This window comes from Strix uralensis, chromosome Z (assembly GCF_047716275.1).
Source record: "Strix uralensis isolate ZFMK-TIS-50842 chromosome Z, bStrUra1, whole genome shotgun sequence".
NCBI classification, from domain to species: Eukaryota; Metazoa; Chordata; class Aves; order Strigiformes; family Strigidae; genus Strix; species Strix uralensis.
The window spans coordinates 102,462,290-102,480,013 of NC_134012.1; the positions used below are offsets into that span (position 1 = coordinate 102,462,290).

Below are 17,724 nucleotides of genomic sequence, written 5' to 3' on the forward strand. Positions count from 1 at the left end.
TTTTGTTCGGAGCCGCGCTTTGCATCCAGAATGCCTGGCAGAACACAGAGTCCATCCTTTGTTTGGGATAATGAGTGTTGAATATTTTAATGAGTGTTTCTTAGTCTAGTCAGTGTCAAGTACCATTTTGGGAACAAGGGACTGAGCTAACCTCTGAGCTTTGTCCAGCAACAATCCATTTATTTACAGGATTTCACAAATTCTTGAGGAGTTTCCTATGAGCAATTAATACAATTTAAAAAAAACAACAAAGCAAACAACACACCAAACCTCACCCCCCAAAAGAAAAAAACCAGCCCAAACCCAAGCCTTCCACCCTCAATATGTGTGCAGAAATTACTTATATAAAACAAAAGTTCAGTATCGCTGTATTTCTTTTTTCCTTTTATTTATATGGGTTTCTTCTTGTACAGCGTGAAAAAGATGAGCATATTTCATGAAAGGAAAAAAAATGCCTTGGGTATTAACAGCATTTCCGTGGTACAAATACAGCTACCGGCGCGTTCTGGCTGCTCACCAGTCTGCACGCTGAAAATAAAGGCTGCTAACCCAGGCTAAAGATGATATGGACAAATGAATGCTGACACAGCTCTGCAGCTGGATAACTTAATCTTAAAAAAACACAGTAGAAAATTTAACTGTTTAACAAGTATTTTGCCTCCAAGCAGTAGTAATGTGTTTTTTACCCAATCCTCTTGATTTGCAAGTGAGGAACTTGCCGAAATTGATTATTCGGACTGACTGTGTATATTAACTCAGGTGTGCCTTTGGCATTACTTAGTCTCCTGCATTGGTCATGTTCTTGTTAATCTATTCTTAAAACTACAGCTATTTTTCACAATACCTTAAGTTTTGTGCACGTGTTTGGCTGGTCATAACATACCCTCCTTGTATGTCAGTGGACACAGGAGAAGGAAACTGTTGGCTTGCATTGTGGGATTTGCTGTCCCTCCATCCAGGGGGGTCTGTGTTTGCTCACTGCTTAACTTCCCAAACCTCGTCAATCTAGGCCCCAGTTGGACACGGCACAGTTTTCTCATTCTTTCAGGAGACACCATAGTTTTCAACTGTGAGGGCTTTCTAGCCCTAGATATACATTTAAATGACAAATACTCTTTGCAAACAAAAAAAAAGTCAAATCTTTGTCAAAGGGCTGCTATGTTTCTTAAAGCAAGTAGGAAGGAAAGGGACGGAGAAGGAGGTGGGACACAGCGTGCACGTGTGTTGGAAATGGCAAGAATACAACCAGGACACAGAGGCCTGGGCACCAGGCGTTTATGGTGAGAGCGGGTCCCTTCCCCATCAGCTGGGCTCAGGCACTGGTTTGAGCGGTTGGTCTGTCCTCCCCTCATCGGGCAGAGACTGCAACCAGAGTGATTCATCCCCCCAAACTAGAGATCCTTGGGGAGCAGAGCTTACAGTCGGGTTTGCCTTAAGGGGAAGAGAGGTACTGCTGGAGGATATGACTTGATAATTTTTTTTTTTACAAAAGAAACTTGATCAAGGTGGAGAAGAGAGGCCAAAGGAGTGAACTGCAGGGTTGACTGACAGTGGCACTCATTGAAATGTTAATGTGTTTGAAAGTTTCTTCACCAGGGAAGGCTGGAAACTCGCACAGTAACATTAATTATTAACTTCAGTTGAGAGTTGGAAGATCTAATTTAATTTCTGGTTGGATAATAGGATGATTCATACAACAAAACAAATTGTGTCAGAAAATGGAGCCTTTCTCTGAAAACTGACATTCCTGACTTCTGCTCTGAGCTGGTCTACTGCAGTGGAGCTATGAGGATGGTTAAAAAAGTGACGAATAGGTGAAAAGTACAGGCTGAAAGTCCTTCAGCCATCAGGCCTTCAGTGTCTCGGGCTCTCTATCACGGTGGGCTGGGCCCCCAGCCCCGCTGGAGCGATGCGCCGTGCAACTCTCCTCCCTCTCGCTGCACCACCAGGGAAGCCGAGGCCCGAGGCGGGGACGTGACCTGTCCCTGTGGCCTGGCTGCACAGGGGATAGGGCTGGGCTCGGAACGCTGCTGTCCCAAGGCTGCTGGGTGCTTGTGTCTCATGGGGACAGGTAGGTGCTGAGCGGTGCTCAGATGTAGCTGAGGGGCTCTGCAGCATTGCCATGCAGCAGCTCCTGGCTCTCCGAGAGGCCTCCCAGAGAGCAGAAACCTCTGTCTGGGCCACCTTCCTCTGCATGCCTGTGTTTGGTAGGAATTTGGAGTTGATGCTGCTGCATGTGATCTTGAAGCAGTCTGTTAGAAGATCTCCTGGTGCTGGACTCTGCAGGCTGTGGCGCAGACCCTCTGCAGGAGTTGCTGCCAGATGGGGCCAGTGGAGGGCAGCGAGCCCTGTGGCAGTGCGGGAAGGGGCGCCCGGAGACCCTCCGGCCCAGCCCCGGCTCTACGCTGGGCAGCGTCAGAGCAGGTTGTGTGGGGCTGTCCCCCATCCAGGGTCACCAGCCTCCACTGGTGAGGGCTCCACAGCGTCTGGGCCCCATCCCAGTCCTTAACCGCCCAGGGATGTGCAAAACGTGTCCTTTTATTTAGGCTGGATTTCCCTTGTTTCAGCTTGTGGTGGTCACTTCCTGGCCCTGTGCCGCAGGGCTGTGGTGGAGGCTCTGGGTCATCCCCGTGGCGGGCTCTCAGGTGGGCAGAGCTTCAGCCCCTTCGCCCTCTCTCCTCCAGGCTGGACAAACCCACCTCCCTCAGCCTCTCCTGCTGCTTCTACCTCCAGCACCCTGTGCCCAGGGCACCCTGTGCCCAGGGCACCCTCTGACATGAGTAAATACATTTATTTTTCCCCCCAGTCTTTCTGAAACAGTAACGAAGCACTGGCTCAGGTCAGACATTCAGTGGGCTGTTGAGCTGCTGGTGACGTGGTTTCTGATGTCCCAAAGTCATTGCAGTGTAACCAGCTCTTCCCTCTGGCAAAGGCTTATCTCTGCCACGCGTCCTCGCGCCGAGCAGCATGTTGCAGGTCTGTGTTGGAAAGGCCAGGACCGACAGCTGCTGGCCGAGCGTGTGGAAGGGCCGTGTCCCTCCCCAGGGGAAGGCACCCGAGACCCCGCTGTGCCGGGCCGCAGAGGGAAGCGGAGCGTCTGTCTGGGCTGTCCTGCGTCGCCCCTGCAGGACACTGCCAGAGCATCTTCTGGACAGATGTTCTGGTTGCACTGACTTTCCTTCACGTGATGTGTGCAATTCCTGTGGGTGGTGTTGGTGGTGCGATTGCGGGGTGAATTCCCAGTCTCCTGTATTGCCAAACAGACCTCTTTGAAAATTTCTTATTCTTTGTTAGAGTTCTTATGAGTGTTTTATTTGACTATGTTAATCATCAGACTCCTGCAGACTTTCTTCTCTCTCCGCCCTAGAAAACAAATTATCTCCTTTCTGTTTTTGTAAAATATACAGTAATTAAAATAATTTTCTTTCAGGCAACACATAGACGCGTGTGTATACAGATGCTTTGCATTCACCTGATTTAGTATAATGCTTTCATTTAGCCAGGAAAATCTGGAGAATATCTGATAGACTCCAGTCACAGAACACCAGAGAAATTGGTGAAGCTCTCCAAAATGCATGAATCCAGTTTCTGATCAAATTTTGGGATTACAGCCTGTATTTCATCCTTTTTACTTTTGCAGTTTTTCAGGCTTGCTATGAACCAAGTTTCAAACAAGGTCTTTTTGTAGTAAATTAATACACTGAGCACTGAAATTGTAGAATAAGTTTTAGTGCCAGCAATGTTTGCTAATCTTCCTAAAATTGCTTTCAGATATGTATTTTGGGTCTGTTAGTGCATATTGCTTTTTGACATATTTGCTTATTTTTCCTCCACGGCTCGAATCAGGATGAATAGGAATACATCACGTTATACCCACAATTTACCATGTTGTTAGTTAACCAGTAATCTTCTGTGGTACTGTTCTATTAGTATGCCTAAAGCTACCACTGCTGAATGCATTGGGATGTATTGCAGTAAATGTAATAATTTAGCATTAATACTTCATGATTGGAAGCTGTAATTATTCACGTTACAATCATACTTGATCTCTGGTTTGAATAGAGGAGACAAATGAAACTATTTTTAAAAAAACAGTGTAGTTTTCCTGCTTTTTCCAGCAAAGCCCATTTAAGAAATTCCTCGCCCTGTTCCTCAGCAGCCCCCCAGGTCATTCCCCAGGTGAGGCAGCCAGTGGTGCAGTTTTGGGCTGCAGGTGTGTGATACGCTGGGTCGCTGCAGTTATCTGGGTTAGAAATGAGCCTCTGATCACTGTTTATTGTTGGATTACATTTTTATTGAATGCATGTTATGTCATTAAACAGTGCAGCCACGATAAAGCTGACTGTTTATGGTCTAAAATCATTACATGTCTGACAAGAATATAGATTGTGGTTACATAAACAGGCTTGTGCGATCAGTTGGCAACTAATTGGGCTACTGGAATGAATACAACTAAACCGCCCCTATTTGATACGGATCTTCTCTTGTATGTTTTGTATGCATAATCAGCCTTTCAAAAATGACAAAAAGTTTAGTAGGTATTTGAGATTTACCTGTCTTAAAAAAAAAAAAAAGCTAAGCTGATAACCAGCACCACACTTGTGAATGTACATTTTCTGTGCATAAACCAGTAAGATACCAGGTTTTTTAGTTATCCACAGCCACTTCCCAGCCTTATCACTAAGGAAGTGTGAATATTAATCTGTGACATGATAATAGTCAACACTGGCTTTGTCAGTCACAGCTGTCAAAGTCCTCAGAGTATAAAGAAAGAAGATAAGAGAATTTTCATAAAATGAGCTTTAAACCAATGGTGTCTAGACTGCCCTGCATGCACAGGAAACAGTTGCTTCTCTGAAACATCGATATCTTGATATTTCATCTATCAGAATATGTGTATGAAAACAGCAATTCAACAAAGTTTGTTAGTAAATGTGACTGGTTTAACAAGATTCGATGGCAAAGTACACTTGATGATTTACTGGAGAGAGGACAGGGTCAGACAGGACTGTCAGGGAGACCCTCCCGTTGAGTCACGAGGTTCAGAAAGGACCCCCCTGCCTTCTGAGCTCCTTCTCAGAAGGGAGTTTAGATGCGGCTGGATCCAGACTTAGTCCCAGACTTGGACAGTGGTTTATGTCTAAAGGATTACATGTGCACAATCAATCCTTTATACCACTTAGCATGCTAAAATTTTAAATCCTATGAGTCACTTAGAAAGAATCTGTTGCAGCAAGGACTTTCTCAGCCTCGAGGAGTAACCTTGCGAGGTGTCCCTGCTTGCGGGGAGATGCTGGCGTGCAGCCCGCTGCCGTGCAGGAGAGCTCAGCGGGCCCCGGGCTGTCCACTATTTCTGGAGCGAGATACTTGGCTTAGAGTTGTACAGATGCTAGTTTCTTTCAGAGGGGGCTGGAGTGGGACATTGCCGAGCGCCGTGGTTAGGTGGGTACTGCTCAGGTTAGCCCCTGGCTATCCCCCGAGTCCCCTGCGACCCCACTGGTGGTTATCACTTGGGCAGGGTGACGGGGAATAGAGGTCGGGTTGGGGGCGGGGGGCACGCCGCCACACTTAGCTCTTGTCTGGTTTGCAGCACACGGGCTGGGTCCTCGCGGACGGTGCGCTGTCAGCAGCCTGTCCCTTGTGCCGTGTTGGGAAAGATGTTACTGAAGGCTTGTTTTCAATGTGGTTCAATGAAATGGTAGAATCTTTAAAGTTGCTTTTCGAAGCGTGTAAAATGGCAGGGATAAAATACAGGTTGATAATGAACATAATGTGAGTTAAAAGGGCATCATTTTCTTACGACGTTTGACTTTTTCTGCTTAGCTGTTGAATAGTCCATTCTTAGGAACTTCTAAAACTAACTGTTGGCTCTTGGAGAGGATCTTAAGGAAGTTGCTTGAAATACATTAATCTGAGCTTTAGTCCTCCTTTTCATGAAATGTCTGGATCTCCAGCACTGGTTATGACTCTCAGATGAGTTTCTGATGAAATGCTCTCGTACCATGCTCTAAATGAGGACATTTAATCCCTTTCCACCAGGAGCTGCACACTTCTCACCAGCCCATACACACATCTGCCTGGTCTTTTTAATTGTGCTGCGTCCAAAGGTTGCTTGGCATGAGCCTGTGTGCGATGCAAGTGCCCAAGCCTGCGTAATGCCACACGTGCAGCTGAGGGCAGGGCTCCTCGTTAGGTCAGCGGTGTTAATTGCTGGCCAGCGTGAGCAGCTGCAATGAGGAAGCGGGTGCTGGTCTGCTGAGCACCGAGCGGGTGGGGGTCCCTGAGTCACGGCTGGCTGGCTCAGGCGTGGCTCTGCGTGGAACGAGGTCTCTGATCGCTGAGCTCTGCCTGGTTGCTCCCAGCGACGTTCTGGTCTGCTGCAGCAGGCACAGGGCTCAGGTCAAAGCTCTCCTGCTCCTGCAAGTATTTCAGAATATCATTAATCAAACTAATATTGCTGCTGAATTTGGGGGGGGGGGGGGGGGTGTGGATGTGTGCATTGGTTGTATTAGGGTTGTATTGCCTTCGCAGAAACATAGGTGAGTTCAAGTTTTGTTCTACTGAACATCTTCCTCCTTTTGCAGAAGAGGAATGAGTGATCATCAGAAAGTGGATTGATTTCCTCCATGAGGGAAGAGCATCTTTCAGAGATTCTCTTCTCATACTGCCGTCCACTGTGAAAAACTATATATAAGCCTGATCTTAGGAGCTGTTGAAATGCAGGATCATGATCCTAAGTCCCAGTGAATGTAAAAAGACCCCAAACCAACAGCATATCAAACCCATACAAACCAAACCAAAACCTGCCACTAAGCGGCTAACAAAATTGTAATGCGTTTTGTAAGCACATCAATGATCTCCTCTTGACTGGTAAAACAACATTCCCATTTCCAAACTGTTAGTTTGTTGTTGGGTTTGTCTTGCAAACAAAGTGTGTGAGTCTTAAGTCTGGTCAAATGCCAAAGATAATTAAAATTTTGGTCATGGAAAGCAAGATACCCATGTGTAAGCATAGAGGTGTGTATAGTTCCTTGGATTTTTGTATATATAATGACATATTCCTGTATGCATAGGAAATCACCCCGTCAGACAGGTGGTGGGTGAACAGGTGCCTGCCTTGACCTGCAAAAAGGCCGTGAAACAGCAGTGAAATCACAGTTGTCCTAGTTAGGATTAGGACCTGATGGCTTGCGATGATGCAGCGCTGCTCAGGGCATCCCCTGGCTCTGCCCTGCACGCAGAGGGTTCGTAACACTCGCTCCATCTGGCCTTATTTAAAAGAGTCTTAAGATACTCTAGGAGTTTGTTGGGTACGTCCCAGGACGGTCATTCCAGTGTACAATAGCTAATTACAAAAGAATCATGCTAAGAGTTTGTGCGTTTTTTTCTGGACGTAAACCCAGGGATATTTGTGAAGGCTTAAGCAGACCTTATTACTATGTGGTTTTCCCTGGATGGTTTGCAATAAATAAATCTTGCTATGTTCACCAGTCTGGTGAACTTCAGTGTGGTTTTGATTCTCAGAACAGTAGCGGTTGTAGTGGTGTGGTGATATTGTGAATGTTCAGATTCCATTTAAATGATTAACAGTAGAGTTACTAGGAAGTACTTTGGACCTGGTGCCATCCTGGGTGATGCTGGAAGCTCAGCTCCAGCTCCCCGGGTGAGCGTTCCTAGCAGTAGCAAGAGCTGCCATTTTTCAGAACAGCTTCTGGCTGCATGCAGATAGAAGTTGCCCTTTGTCCAGCAGGCCAGCGTAGTTCTCCTTGGAGCCCTGCACATGTCATTGCCTACAAATAAAACCTGAGCTTAATGTTTTCCTACCTGCCTGATTCTTAACCACAGTAGTTGTAAACCTGTTCTCCTACCTGCCTGGTTCCTAACCACAATTGCTTTGAGGCTGTTTTGCTGGGAATTCTGCTTTTATCTGTTTCTAAATCATCTCTAACTTGTCATTTGTAGTAGTATTATTATTTAAATCTGAAAACACTGCCTTCCGCTTTGTGTCCCAGTCTAGTTTGCTGTTTATCCACAAACTTTGAGGTGGAGGTGATACAAACTGGGAGGAGAGGTTGATGCACCAGAGGGTTGTGTGGCTGTTCAGAGGGACCTGGACAAGCTGGAGACAGGGACTAGCAGGAACCTCGTGGAGTTCAGCAAAGGGCAACGCGCGTCCTGCACCTGGGCAGGGGTGACCCTGTGCTCCAGGGCCCGACCAGCTGGAGAGCAGCTCTGTAGAGAAGGTTCTCTGGGTCCTGGTGGGCCGCGTGTTGAGGACGAGCCAGGAGAGGCGGCCGGTGGGCTCCTGGGCTGCACGAGGCCTCACGGAGGCCTTTGATAAATCACTGGGGTTTTATGAGAACGGGTAGCCTAAAATACACTGACACCTGGATCTGTGTGGCATTTTGCATAGGAAAAACAAAGAGGATTGTATTAAGTGTAATTCATGATTTTTCACTTTTAAAAAGTTTGGATTTTAAGGGCCTGGTGGTTTTCATCATATCAAAAAACAGCACTTCAGGATGTTTAGTGGGTTTTTTTTAAAAAAATCAACTGTATCAGAGGTTGGCTTAGCAAAAGGTAAAAACCTCCCTGTCCTGCTAGAAAAGACGCTTTCAAAACAAGTCCATTGTGCCCTTCTGTGACTTCTTACTGCAGGCTCTTAATTGGGAATGTAGACCATGCTTCGTTATTGGGCAAAGCTGTTAGACATTCACTGGGGAATTGGATTTTTTTGTGTTTCTCTTTTGACTAATAAGTTTTGAAGTACCACTCTCTTCTGTGTGCTGGAAAGTAATAGATCTGTCCAGACACTGACCCGAGGATAATGAATATCTGAAATTAAACCAGCTGGCCTTGTTTCACTCTCTGACTGGCAAAGGTTTTACGATGTCGGGGCCAGTGTAATGTAATCATCCTGCATGTGAAAACACCATTCCTTTATTTGATGGTAGTTCATACTTGAAGGGCTATTTTTGCATGCCAGGAAGTTAGATACTTGCTTAAATAAAAGCTTGAGGTTTTAACAAATCAGCTGAGTTTCTGTACCCCTAAGGGAAGGAAAAGAAGTTACTGTCAGATTTTTCCTTTTTGAATTTTCTGTTTAAACCTGCATTAAATTTTCAGTTTGGATGCAGATGGTCTTGGTGCTAGCTAGAACGGGGTTGGGTGGGTTTGGTTTTGTTTGGTTTTGGTTTGTTTTTTGGTTTTGTTTGTTTGGGTTTTTTTCCTCTTTTTCCTTGAAAACTAAGTCTGTATAGGAGAGTCACTTCCAGGTCACAGACTTCTGCGAATGCACCAGTAACTCCTAGTCAAAGCTTTGTTCATATTTTTAACAGCAACATGTAACAAACGCTTTTCCTGTTCTTTGCTACCACCAAAGATTAAGTATTTCTCTTGGCTTGTCCAGGAAAAAGCAGTTTGAGGTTTTTTTCATAAAGAGAATTTCCTGTACCATAAATTTATGATGTATACAGATGATTCAGCAAACATACCCTCCTTTCTCATGCTACACTTTTTTCCTTTGACATACTTGCCACAGGATTTTGCTAAATTAAGCAGATAGGAGCGATGGTTGTGGGTTTTTTGGCAGACTTGTTGCTGTTGCAGGCTCCTCGGGGGTAGTCCTCCGTGTAGTATGAGCGACAGGAGTAGGTATTTAGACCAGTGTCTGCCTGCTCAGGTGGAGAGCCGAGTACCTGCTGAGTCAGCCTGGAGCAGAGGCGAGCGAAGGGCAAGCAGTGAGCAGTCACAGCCCCCTTGGTAGAGGTGCTGTCTCTGAGCGCTGGGGAGCTCGAGGCTGTCCAGCAAGACTCATGGAACTAACCTCACTTAATTTGATTGGCATGTGTCATCCTGTTGGATAAGAATTTTTTTCTGTGCTGGCGCAGCTGGATCTAGAAGACATCTGTGCACAGCCTGCGTGAGACTGCTGGAGAGTTTAATGAATTAGGTTGTGCAGAAAACAACGTGTCGGTTAGATGAATTCCTGTAGTGAGTGATATAAATAGGTCTAAATGTTAAATAAGGAGAATAAAGTCCTGTGCAGTACAGCAAGTCCATTAATTTAAAGTTCTCTTGGATTCTCTTAGGTATTTCTACAGACCACAGGTGACCTGGTTCTATGTGCTTGCTAAAATTGCTCACGTATATCTGGCTGCATGGAGTTCAACTGGTTTTTATAAAAATAGATGGCAATTCACCTGGAATACTTTTTTTAAAACATGCAGTAAGAATATCTTGTAAGCAGATTTTTCATGAGGCCAGTACTGTGATCTGAGCCTGTTTCTTGGTAGCGTGCTTTCAGCGTTGGACCGGGAGCTCCGAGTCCTGTTGCTGATGCGCGTGTGCCTTTGATCTCCATACACTGCTCCCGATAAGCGTGTTTTTCACTTGATCACTTCACTTGTGTGCGCTGTTTTGTCCACATGCAAGAGCAGCATTGTGGTACTGTCCCTCTAAGACAAACTGTGCCTTTCTGAAATTTTGCCTGGCGGTTTTTTCCCCCGGCTGCGTCAGTCTAGCCAAGGAAAACATGAATACGGTGCCTCTTCCTAGAGGTCTGAAGTCCTAGAAGTAGGACTTGAATCATTGTTGTAAAACGTTTAATATATTTCTGTTGTGTGAGGTAAAGATTCCCACAGTTTGGAGACCTGTGCAGTTCTCTTAATGCGTACTGGTGTTTGCTTTATCTGGTGATGTGGTGGTTCTGGTGTCTATTAGTAAGATATTCAGCAAAAGGTAATTCAGTGCATTTTGTAGCATTGTGGGGTAATTGGAGCCTTTTAAGCAAAGCCTGACATGGCCTGTGGCTACACTGGGGGATCTTGGCTTTGTACAACCATCCTGTGAACTTAAACCCTTCGATTCTTCTGCCAGCCCTTCGGCCTCGCCCATGGGGGCAGTGTGCCCCCAACGCCACCTCCCCCTGCTCCAGCACACCAACCAGTACATGCTTGGTCTGGTGTTCAAAAGAGCTGGTCCCCCTCGACTCCGGGCATTGCTGCGTGAAGATGAGAAGTCAGGTTTTGCTCAGCAGCAGAGTTCTGGCGTCCTCAGAACTTGGGTCTGTGTCGGGTTTTGCTGCCGTGCCGTGCAGGAAGTCCTCGCCTCGGCCGGAGACGTGCCCCCGAGCACTGCGAGTGCCGTGCTCTGCCGACTGACCGGCTGCGTGAGGCCGGCAGGGCCCTTCTGATCCAAACTGCACGGCATTCTTCCCTCCAAAAGCTGCTGGGTTTGGTTGCTCAGATTTTGAGATCTGCTTTAGACAAGATATTTTTTTTTTTTTTAAATATGTTGCATCATGCAGTGAGAGTTGAGAATTCTGCAGGGAAGAAAAGGCACAATTTGTTTCAGTCTCAGACTTTGTGAGGGGGAATGTGATGGACACTTGAAGGGAGGAAGATCTGAACTGGGTTCCCGGGTTGCTTGTGAGGAAGCCACCTGAAATGAGATTTTAATTTCCGTGCTTGAGCCAGGTGGTTGTAATGTAGTGACCTTTACTCTAAGTTTTTTCCTGTGGTGAACTTTGCAGAGGAGAGTGGAGATGTTGTTCATACCCATAGTGCATGTTCTTGTTTTCATTGCAGAACTGAGATCTTATCAAAGGCTCTTTGCAAAATTGCCACTGAAAAATGTCAAGATTATTAAGATACCACAAGAGTTATACTGAGACTTACGTTGTTGTGGCCTTCAGAAACTCCCTGTGATGCCCCCCGAGGTGGAGCTGTTCCCTTTGGGTGCCTCTCTTCTCCCCATGTCTCCAGAAAGCAAAGCGACTCCTTCCCGCTCCAGCTGCCCGCACTGCTGGGAGACAGCGAGGGTAGCGGTACCCCATGTGTCCGCTGACTCCTCGCTTGGCTCACAGCCTTTCCTCCAAACTGTGGTTGCTGTTGGGTTGTGTTGCCTTTACACGTAGGCAGAGATGTTAATGTGGAAGTGGAGCGTTTCTGGGGCGGGGCCGTTCTCGAGCAGGGATCGGAGGGGCTGGGCGATGGCGGGAGAGGGGTGAGCGCCGGATCTCGCCTGCCCACGCGCGGTGAGGGGGTTCGTGAGGGGGCCGCTCTCACTCCCAAGAGGCCGTGGGTCCCCTCCTGGGTGGCCCTGGCGCTATGTGATGCGAGGTGGGCGGCTGCGTGTGGGAACAGAGGGTGATCTGGCTGGTGACTCTGTGATGTGCTGATGTGGAGTAGCTTCCTAGAGTACGGTTCCTTTCACTCGGCCGTAATGGGGGGTGATTTAATCCACCCATAAATCAAAGTAAGAATCAGCATGACTCTTCTTCAGTCTAACTTGTCTTCCGCATTTTCAACTGCTGAAAGGTTTAGGAGTAGCCTCACGTTGTTAGGCTGGCTCTAGAAAACACTTCTACCCCTTTTTTTAAGTAGATGACAAATACTCTGTTTCCTTTTGACAATGCAAATCGTAGTTGATTTTTCACAATAATTTGGAGAATTAAGAGCAGTTTGTTTGGGTGACTGTATGTTTTTATGATGTCCAGCACACCAGGGGCTCTGTGTGTGTTTTTTCATTCAGGATAACAAAAGTGTCAACAGTTAAAACATTGGGTTAAAGAGTTCTTGTCTTTTCCATTCTGATGTGTTTTGTAACCAAAACACCGAGTTAAAGATCTGTTGTCTTTTCCATTTTGTTATGTTTTGCAAACTTTCAGGTAAAATAAAAATAGAGACGAGGTGCTCAGCAGATGAAACCAGATTCACAGAGTCTCTGAGCGCAGGTAACTTTCCAGTGCGATCTGGTTTCTCTCCTTCCAGTCAGTGGAAATTTACCTCGCTGATGCCTATCTTGGTTTGAAATCAAAAATGTCTCTACACAGAGAGAAGAAAAAAAAAAACCCAAAACAAAACCAAACCAACACTCCCCCGCCACGGTTCAGCTTTCTTCAGGTGAAATCCTAGATTGCTGTCCTTTCACCTCGTTGCCTTGGTGATGGCCATTTATTGCCTCCGTCAGCGGCACTTCCGCGTTGGCCGGCCGTGAGCGGCGGCGGTGCCTCGCGGCCCGCGCTCGGCTGGGTGTCTGGCGCCGGGGCAGTTGGGCAGCGCTCGGTAAGTTCCGCTTCTGGCGCCGGCGTGAAGCCCCCGACAGGGTCTGGGCGCGCTCCTGCTGCTCGGGCGATGGCCGGCTGCTGGCTCCCGGCGCAAGTGCGGCCAAGGCTGGCTGGGCTTCGCTGCGACTCGGAAAATACGAAAGCAGATTTGTCCGTCTTGAGGGATTTGACTTAGGGATGGGTTTATACGCCTTTTGTGAGGTAGTTGTGGAGGAACACGTTAAATGTTTAATCTTCTCTGCTCTGCATGGCATCTGTTCAAATATTGGTTTCATTGATCCAAACGTTGCGCCTTTCACACTCGTCTGTTCGCTTAAAAAAGCCAAGCTTCTAATTTTATACCCGTATCGATTGTTATTTCAGTGCCGTTCTCTTAACGCGTACACTAAATGCATCACGGGATTTTCTGTCCTGTAGGAAGTTGACATCTCCAGCTTTCCTTCTGATGCTGGACTGGGGATTGCTGTGCATTTCTTTTTATGTGTAGTTAGAACACACAGATGCGTATTCCAAAAGTTTTTCGGGTTGGTTTTTATTGCACACCGGTTTTGGTTTAGCTGGTGTGGACTAAACCACCTCTCCTGGATTATTCTTCGGAGGGCTGAGGCTGAGGGGTGGCGTTACATCCTCACCAGTGGGGAAGAAGCACACAGCTCAGGGCCCACGTTCTTTCCGTGTTGCTGCCATAACTCTTCCCTAGAGTAACTCTTACCTAAACTTCCCAGCTCCAGGGTTTTTATTCATCCAAGGGCAGGAGGAATTTTTAGTAAGTTTGCTTTATGTGGAATGCTTTAATAGGCATTAGAAATGACTCTGCTTTTCAGAGCACTTGGAGGAAGTGAATGTGGTGTTCTTTTAAAAATGAGTTAAAAAATGTGGATCATACACATAAATATACATACAGAAGCCTCCTGAATCCATAAATGCATCTGTATTCCCTTACCTGTTTTCTGAGGTGAATTGGGGTTTGTTCATTGTTGGTCACGTATGGTTTTTGCTGCATGATTGGCTTTCAGTTTCATAGCTTGGTTCCACCTAAATTAGCTAAGCCTTCTGAAATGGCAATGTGAACTACAGATGAGAAAACACAACCTGTATAAAGGTTATCCTTCAGCAGAGGAGAAAACTCTGTAACCTCTGACATTTTTCAGGGAGGCAAGAATACATAAACTTGATGTTAATCATTGGACAAAGCAGAAGTAAGTATGAATGTGGTTAGCAGTGGAACTCAACATTAATACCTAACCGGGCACTTTACGGCACCCTTGCTGCAGTGGGTGAGGTAGGTCAGGGTTGGAGGGGCGAGGACAGAGGGAGAGGAGGCATAAATAACTTTGACGAGCGAGGCTTCATAAATGTGAGCGTTTCATCGCTTCACCGCTAACAGCCACCCAGCAGCGGCCATCCCGGTGTGCACGCACGGCTTTGGGTTTCTAGTAGCAGTGCTGCAACATTTTTTGATCAAAGCCCTCTGAACAATGCAGTTTTAAATGCCAAGAGGTGTTCTGTGTTGGAGCTGAAGGAGCGGAGCGAGAGAGGAAGGCGATTTTGGGGTCAGAGCTGCGGTGGAGGAGGAGCACGGCCCGGGCCTGGCAGCCGCAGCCTGGCGTCTCCACGAGACCCTTCCAGGCAGGGCTTCAAAACGATAGAAAAATTCCTCTGCGGGGTGAGATTAGCTGCTTTTTCAAACGGTGTATTTCAAAATGAAGCTTAGGATATGTGCCCTTCAAAATGAACAGGATTCAGTGGAGTACAAAAATGGCAGAGTTCAGTGTCCATCTGGGAAGGGCAGCTCGAGCAGCAGGTGACTTCTGCACAGCTGAAGTCCCGCAGTAAGGACGGTGTTTCTGTCAGGTAGCCTCAGCCTCCCCAGCCTTGCCCTCCCTTACTGTACGCCACCGGCGTGTTCCCGCCCCCGGGGTGCTGCAAGGAGGGGATGTGGCTGCTGCTGGAAGGATGGGAGGTGTTAGGTGAGGGGGGCGCTGGCTGCTTGGGTGCACAGGGAAGGGGTTTCCCCCGGAGGTGTCCTGAGCCTGACCACCTTGGGCGCTGGTAAGCGATTGCCTCTTCACTCCAGGGGCTCAAAGGGATGTTAGATACAGCTGCCAGAAAATGCAAGTTTGTGTTGGGAAAACTGCTCTGTGAGAATCTGTCAGGTGATTGATTACTCACGAAAGACTTACAGTCAGGATATTTACCTGCCCATAAGTTGTGCTCTGCTGGATTTGTGTGTATGAGGTTGTTGTCCAGACAGTTTAAGGTTGTCTTTCTGCTCAGCGGCATGTCAGTTCATGTGATACCTAAAGCCATTGATCTGTAAAGAACTCATGATTACGGTATGGTCTTGTGGCATCTGTTTCATTTTTAGGATGTGCATGGGCTAATTAAGCAAGTGCTTTTTTCAAGTCCAACAGAAAAATCATCATGCTGTGGTGAGGGACCTATCCAGTGTCTCTTTGATGCCTGAGGAAGGGTATGTGTGGTGGTTCAGCGGGGGTGTGTTGGAGCAGGCCCCCCTTCCCACTCCTGGCTGGATTGGCTGGTCTCAGGTCAGCACGCTGGGCGACAGTAAAACCGTGTGTGTCCCTCCCGAGGAGCTTTGCTCCCACAGTTTGTGTGCCCAGTTCCCTGACCCAAGGCCCCGCAGAGTTGTGCTCGTGCCTGCCTCTCTTCTGATCAGCCCCGTTAGGCTGCTCTGTGTTCTGTTACTAGTTCTGCCTATGAGGACTCCAGCCATGTGTCCCTCCACGTACCCTTCGGCCTCGCTGCAGACCCCCTCTCCCAGGCGTGGGATCCCCCCAGGAACCACAGCTCTGCAGCACACCGCTTCTCCTTCATCATCCTCCCGATGGGTTTCCTTAGCCCCTTCTCTGCTCGTGCCCGGGGTTTGCCTGCCCACCAAGCTCAGCTTTGCAGGACCTGGTCGGTCGGGGCCTGCAGGTGCTTACAGGTGGCCCTGGACTGGGCTGTGCTGGATTGCTGAACTCAGGTGCAGAGCGTGAGCAACAGCCCGAGGCTGACGAGAGGCATTAGCCCTACTGACAAGCAGTCTTAATCTATAGGTAGCTAATTCTGGAGTGACGGTCAAGTCTTTGGCTTTTTTAGTCCTTATTTAATCTGGAGGATGTGTCCAGGTGACACAGAACTCGGGGAAGACATTCTCTGTGCTTGTACATGGGGACTTCCCCATCCCAGAAATCTAGTTATTTGGAGTAGAAAAAAAAGGCAAGTCAGCATTTCCTAAGATCAGCTGGATATTAATGAGTGCTGTAGAGTGAAGCCTCAAATTTCTGGTCTTGGTGCCGCCTCTATCTTTGCGTAGCTGTGCTGGCTTTTAAGCGGCCCCTCGACCTGCCCTTTATCTCTGGCTGTCTGTTCTTCCTCCTCTCCCCATGGCTTCTGTTGATGGGCCGTTTGTGGGCTCCCCCGGCTCCAGGTGTTGACCGAGGTTCAGAAGAACCTTGGTGGGAATGGAATAAACAGGAGGGGAGAGCTGTTTGAGTTGGCACTTCCCACTGAAAGAAATGTATGTGTAAACACGTCCTTAATCTCAACAAGTATAAGTGCTGCTTAACTAAAGATTAGCTCAGGCTCAAAGCTGGGAAGGGATCGCTTTATTTGGGGTTTGGATCCTCGGTCTTCTCACTCAGAATTCTTCTACACTTAGTGATCTTGGCTGCTCTCTGTCATTGTGCCCTGGGTATACAGGAAAAACCAACCAAAATCCTGATTTTTCTTTCCTTGTACAGCCTTTGCAGAGCAGGGTGGGTGGAAACCTGTGTCAGGTAATTGATGCTGTTTGGAGTCTCTGCTATGCCTAGCCAAGCAATCCTTTATCAGATTTTTGGTGGACAATGAGGTGAGATTACCTCTCTTGCTGTGAAAATTTAACTCCTCTCTCTACCTAGACACAGTGTACTTGGAGATAAATAAAGAAATTGGGACGGAAAGAGCAAGCATAAGAATACAAAGCCCTTAATTTTTTTTCAGCCCCTCGGTGTTGCCGTTCCCCCCAGGCAGCGTTCCCAGCCCAGGAGGCAGAGAGCAGAGGGATACAAATCCGAGGTGTCGGCCGGGGCACGGCCTGGGGAGGTGGGAGCTGCTGCTGGAACCCACCGCTGCCCGTGGGGATGCCTGAGCAAGCTCAGTTTGGGAACTCCTCATCTGTATCGCTGAGGGGTTTGGGTAGTCGCAGGAGCTGTAATACTCTTTTATTGTGCTTTTTATGCATGTGCGTGCACAGGAATGCACCTGTGGCGTTATGCTGCTTGTGTGAATGCTTTTAGACAAAATGATACAGATAAGAGAAGTTCAGTGCATTACGAGAGGATTATTTTACAGACAAGCTGTCTGAACAGCTACTCATAGGGTTCAGAGTGCTATAGATCAAATGTCATGCTCTGCAGAAGAATTTTCCACCATCCAAGATTCACTTTGCTCCTTGTATACAATAGGTGTTATCAGAGTAAGTATCTTACTGTCAGAAGGAAAAAATTTGAGGGTAGTTAGGTGAGGCTTTGTTACTAATTGAGGTGTTTTAATTATTTCTTAAAATATTGCATGTATTTCATGCATATGGAAATTTGGACAAATATTTGCAAAAGCACTGTTTCTGCTTGGTAAAATGGAATATTTAGCAGAGGCTGAGAGCCTGC

General features: G+C 47.3%; 1 protein-coding gene across 3 annotated transcripts in view; it reads left to right on the forward strand.

The window, feature by feature from the left end:
• The window catches only part of NEDD4L (NEDD4 like E3 ubiquitin protein ligase), a 175,682-nt gene that overhangs the window by 19,586 nt on the left and 138,372 nt on the right, over positions 1-17,724 (forward strand). Inside the window, exon 1 of one of the 3 annotated variants that reach the window (XM_074857005.1) lies at positions 14,588-14,735. The exons of the other annotated variants lie outside the window; for them this stretch is intronic. The gene's annotated coding sequence lies outside the window, so the exon portion shown is untranslated. Of the gene's footprint in view, positions 1-14,587; positions 14,736-17,724 lie in introns of those variants that run through there. 3 annotated transcript variants of the gene reach the window in all.